A 6,283-nucleotide genomic window follows, 5' to 3' on the forward strand; every position below is an offset into this window, starting at 1 on the left:
CGTCTGACCTACATTTCTGTTTTACAGGTTATTAATGACGTTGGATAATCAACGCGATTTGGACATATAAGCAAGATCAGATACCCGATTATCATTGGTGCGGTAAGCGTGAATCTGAGTTGTCAACAATAAATCAGATCATTCAAAGATCGTTGCATCCAATCGAGTTCAATCAGAATCATGCATGCATTGTTCGATGACAGTAAGAGGACCCAACTCACGAACGTTGTCTTTCTTCATCACAGTCAAATTCTAGGAGCTCCGAACAGGAAAACCAATCATGTGATAAATATATCCAGAACCAGCGCGACTTGAAGTTTTTATTGTTTGAGGGTTTATCCGAAACAAAAGTTGGCAGTTTGGTGGGAAATTTAGTGTCACACCCGACCCTAGACGACCTCAATCGGCATCGGGTGTGAAATAGAAAGATCATAATATTTACCAAGGACCTCAACATACATTTACCAACTCCAATATAGTACAATTGAAATACCAAAGTTCTAACCATAATTCTAACAATAAGCATCCAACTTCCAAAATCTTGCCTAATCGGTCGGTAACCTTCTCTATATCTTGTACTTTCTCACCTAAAAACATTAAAACATTTAAAAACGTGAGACAAAAATCTCAGTAAGAAACTATCAGCTATATAAAAAAAAACAACTTTACTTAACATAGCTACATATATACATTTGTAAAGGGATTTAATCAAAACTTTATAAAATATACTCAAAACTTAAGTTTATAAGATAGTCATCAAAACCTTATAAAATATACTCAAAATTTAAGTTTATAATATAATCATCAAAACCTTATAAAATATACTCAAAACGTAAGTTCATAACATAAAATTTGTGTATGTGTATCCATCCTCGAATTCCACCCGTGTAGATCATAACATCAATCATAACAATATCGAGATATCTCATTTATATCTCATTCCTTGCCTAACAGTTAGGACTACCAGCCGTGCACTCTGGCCATACCGCCATTAGATATGGTCTTACAAATACAACTCCTACCCCGGGCAATCCTAGATGGACAAAACTCATAAAATCCAAATCTGGAAAATATCCACTTTGGTCCTCCATCTTTCTATAATCTTTTCAAAATTACCCTAAACTTTTAATTTACACCTAAAACCATCGAATTAACCCCAAACTTTTCCTATAACACCAAATTAACGTCACACACCCAATGATTATAATATATACGAATATAAAAATATAAATTGTAAAAATTGTAAAAATTTAGACACGGACGTGACATTTAGAAATCCACAAGGAATCATCATTATCCCTCACAGTAGGAGTCCATATGTGTCGAAACAAAGAGTTCGTAATCATAAAACCCAAGTGTTCACATACTTTAATCAAACCTAGAAGATCCAACCAGCCGTTCAGTGATAGTTGTGTATGGCATATCTCGACTTTCTCTAGAACATTCAGGATACTATCAGAGAAGGGGAGATAAACCCCATTTTCTAGGAAAACCTCATAAAAACCTAAGTATCCCTCAAGCACCTTTGTTATCATCTGGTCAGGGGTTGGAATCCTAACCTCTAAATGGACGAACTCGGGATATCTAGACACCAGCTTGGTCGGGGAGAGATCTTCAAGAGTAGAAGGTTGCTCATGATTTCGAAGATGATGGATTTTGGGTTTCTTAACTTCTTCAACATCATCACGCTTCTTCGTTCGAGACCTTTTTCCCTTACCATTTTGGGATTTCTTACCTTTCCCATCCAATGAGCTCGCACGAACCATTACGGAAAAAAGAAGGAAATATACAGAAAAAAGTAACAACTTATTTAGGTAAGATATCAACAAACTTTTGGAACTAAAAGGACGATGTGTAATCGAAAAGCCAAAATCAATCTCCAAAAGAGACGAAAAGAAAGAATGAAGAAAGTAGAGAGAAGTGAAGAAAAAAAGACAGATAAATCCTATGTAAAAGAAGAAATCTAAGAGGAAAATGAAGAGACACTGAATAAGTTAAAAGTTTATCATCATTAAAACACCCATAAATGAACCACAAAAAGCACAAGATTATAGACCGAATAGGGAGCAGACACATCAGCAACACACGAGCCAAAACTAGGTGAAATCATTACGGCATAGTTTCAGATACAATTCAAGAAGGATAATTATAAAAAATATCATATGTAAATATCCTTTACAAATATAAATATGAAAGAATGTCTAAAAGTCAAGGAGGAGAATATCTGATACCATGCAAAATGACATCAACTCCATCCCCTTTAAGATTAAAAGGCACATGCAAATGAGCCTACTCAAGGACAGTGATGTAGGCTCTGGTCTCCTCACACGATGGAACTTTCGAGAATCCTACATGACAAAGGATTCCTCCCAGGAGTTAGATTCCTTGATGGACACGAATATCCTCAACTCATAAGGATTCCTAATCAGTGAAAGGCTTAACCTAAAAAACTCTATATAAACATGTATAGACATAAGATACAGTACATTAACTACTATCTTACAACTCGTCGATACCCTTCAATCCAGTCTAAATCACATACTGACTTAGACATCAGAGCGGGCTCGTCGGACTCCGGCTCGATCTGATCTACGTTTCTATTTTACAGGTTATTAACAACGTTGGATCATCAAGGCGATTGGACATGTAAATAAGATTAGATACCCGGTTATCAAAAGGTCTAAAAAATAGAAAGTTTATTTGTTTTAAAGATTAAGTAGTGTAAATTAAAGCTTTATTTTTTTAAGTTTTGAAGTTTTTTTTTTACAGATTTAGCCAAATTGAAATGAGATCACTCTAAACAAGTTCAGAAAGGCTAAAAGATTACTATAAGCAAGTTTAGAGGACCAATATATCACTTTAGATAATTGAGGTAGCCAATATATTATTTTAAAAAAGTTAAGAGACTTTATAAATGTAAGGAGCAATTAAACTTTTGGAACAAATTGAGGAGATTTTTTTTCCGAAAAGAATGCAATTAATAAACCTCTACTGGGCAATCAAAGTTAAGTACAGATTGTAAAAAAGACGAAACACCATCAAAAAACATGGGACAAGAATAAGAACGAGAGGACTTCGCTAAAGAGTGAGTCACCTCATTCGCTTGTCGCCTTACAAAACAAACAGAATAATTGTTGTTAAGAAGAAGAGAGCGACAACAAGACACCAACGAGCCAAACTCCGATACATCGTCAGTTCTGGAATTAATAGCATCAACCACAGATTTCGCATCTGACTCAAAAACCACCTGACTATGTCCCTCCCCCGTCACCCATTTCAGCGCCGAAAAGAGTGCCAAAGCCTCACACTCTTGCACCGACGGTAATCCAACCACAGTTGCGGTTCTTGCAGCAACAAACCTTCCATTCTCATCTCTTAAGACAGCAACCATCCCAACCTGCATGGTATCCCAAAACAAGCCGCATCCACATTACATTTTAGACCCAAAGACGGCTTCCGCCACTGAACTTCAGAAAGACCCACTGCTGCCCCAACAATACCACCCTTTGCAGTAGCCCTCGCCTTTCTCCAGTCCCTCAGAACCTCGGATTCTTAATATATTTTAATTTACAAACGGATGAGTGTCCAATGATACTGAATACATGTCATTTTGATTTAGGCGTTGTTGATTAATGATAGTTGCTATTTGATGTTTAGAATATGAAGGCAAGAATTGAAATGAATAATAAATGTGGTAGTGGCAATTATGAATTATTTTGATTTGGTTGTCAAACCCTTACATTTTCGCATATAATATTATAAGAAAATGATAGCATAATTTCAAAAAATAAAATATGGATATCGCAAGTTAAGAAACAGAAAACCCAAATAATGCAATTTTGTTTTTTTTAGTAGGGGAGTAGCATTGCTAACAAACATTGCAACAATAATTCATCAGCAATGTTACCATCAACTTGTACTAAGAATAACCCATCAAAAAAGGTTAAGCTTTTTTTTTTTTTTTTTTTTTTCAACTATCCCTTTATACTTAACCTTCTAATTTATTTTTTTAAATTAATCTGTCCTCTTTAACTTGCTTAAAAATATATATTTCAACATTTTCAAAATCTGTATATTTAAAAAAAATTAATATATTGATTTAAACAAGTTTAAAAAGTGAATAAAATCTTTAAAAATATAGGATTTATTTGATTTTTTTTTAATATAAACAAAGTACATAAAGTTAAAGATGTATTACGGCTTGTTAAAATACTAAATGGAAAAATCAAATATTAATTTTGGAGGATATCTAAGGGAAGTAAAAAATAAACTGGAAAAGTAGGATAGAAAATCATTATTTTACTATTGTATTCTAAAACACTAATCATGAGATTTTACATATTTCCAACCAAACACATTTATATCCAACCAAACATAAATAAAAAGATACCTTTATTTAAATTAAGTGACTCATTAAATATATTGCACAAATAAATTGATTTTTTTATTAAATATAACTTTATTTAAATAAAGTGATTCATTGTACAATTTTCTACTTTATTAATTAAAAACTTCCCAAAAATTTTCTAATTTGACTATTAAGTGCCTTAACACAACGCGATTTTCAATTGTAAAGAATGATGACTTAAGAATCAAATCAATGCTGTTTCTTATGGGCTAGTTCTAGCCTTCTTCAATTTACCAAAAATAAGAATCAAATCAATCTGATATTTACAAATTTGTCACATCCCAAAATTTTCATAAATTTATATACGTAGTATATATATATTAATTTTGATAATTTAAATAAAGATTTTGAGTAATCTTTCTTAAACAAAAAATCCTACATCTTTGATATTTTTAACTTTAATTGGAAGATATATATAAGAATCCAAATAACTTTCTTTTGTGTTATTTATGCGTTTTTTTTAAATGATTCATCCATTTTCCTCTTTTTTTTTCATCTTCTTTATTTTCCGATCAGCATAGAAGATTTTCCAAAAGTCTTTGAAGAATAAAAACACCGTATTCTTCCTCATGCAAAAACATTTCAAGTAATGTCAATTTCATTTCAAGATTATTTTGATTTCGATTGAAGAACATACCAGTTAGGGTTTTGATATTTCATGATTCCACTTTCAAATTATTGTTTTGATGATGTAAAAACGTATTTTAATCAAGTATTTGTGTTCCTAGAAAGGTGTTACACTATTAATTTTGTTTTGATTTTGTTTTGATCGAATTTGGTGATAATTGGAGTTGAAATAAGACTGAATTCGAATTTCCCTTTCATGTTCATAAATGTTGAAAGATTTGACAACCATTCATAGTTTGGTCATAACTATTTTATACGAACTTCAATTGCAGTGATTCAAGTTGGAGAATAAACTTAAAACATGTCTTTATAAAATGTTATAAGTGAAACAATTCCAAATTCGAACTCTAAGAACTTCAAAATTGAATCGTAATCAGATACATTTGTTAAAACCTATTTTGTTGTTTTCATTATTTTTCTCCATTTAAACTCCATATTTGTCCTATCGATCTAAAATTTATTTCAAATGTTCTAGAACTTCAAATAGAACTTCTTAGATATATTTAAGAGACTTGGATGATTACTTTAACATGCATAATCATTTTTGCTTTAGCAGATAGATTGATTAATCATAGAATGCAATTTATGGTTATAGTAAAGCAAATGATGGGATACAAGAATCCGAATAGTTTTGATTAGTTTCATGGGCATGAAGTAAGCATAATTGTTTGTATTTGTGTTTGTATATACATATGAATATTTATATTTGTGAATAATAATTACTTTTTTTTGAGAAAAAAATAGTTTAAGTACATACATTTGTTGTCAAATAGTTGGAAAATGTGAAAGAGATGGTTATGTTGTTGAGATATTATCATATGATGAGGAAAAAAATAGTTTGAAGTCTATAAGTTTTGATCTATGAAGAGATGCGATGTTTATGAATTGTGAGTTTGTGTTGGAATATGTTCGCGTTACAATAAAACGTAAATAACTAGCTTCAGTGAGTATGGTCTGGAGGTATGATAAATGTGATCATATACACCTATCTCGGAAGGGAGGTGATATGGTGTTATTTTGCTGTAATTTGAGCTTATATTGAGATAATTACTATGAAGTTAAGAAGTTTTGTGTCGTGAAATGGGAGCCGATAGAGTTTACCTACGTTTAAATGTTGTTAACCATAAGACAATTGAGCATATTTCACTTGGGTTTAGCTAGGTCCTTAAGAACAAAAATAACAAACTTTAGAGTTGTTGTCTATAGTGAATTGAGTCATATTGAGATATGACAACAAGGATGACTTAT

This window comes from Euphorbia lathyris, chromosome 5 (assembly GCF_963576675.1).
Source record: "Euphorbia lathyris chromosome 5, ddEupLath1.1, whole genome shotgun sequence".
In the NCBI taxonomy this organism is placed as follows: Eukaryota; Viridiplantae; Streptophyta; class Magnoliopsida; order Malpighiales; family Euphorbiaceae; genus Euphorbia; species Euphorbia lathyris.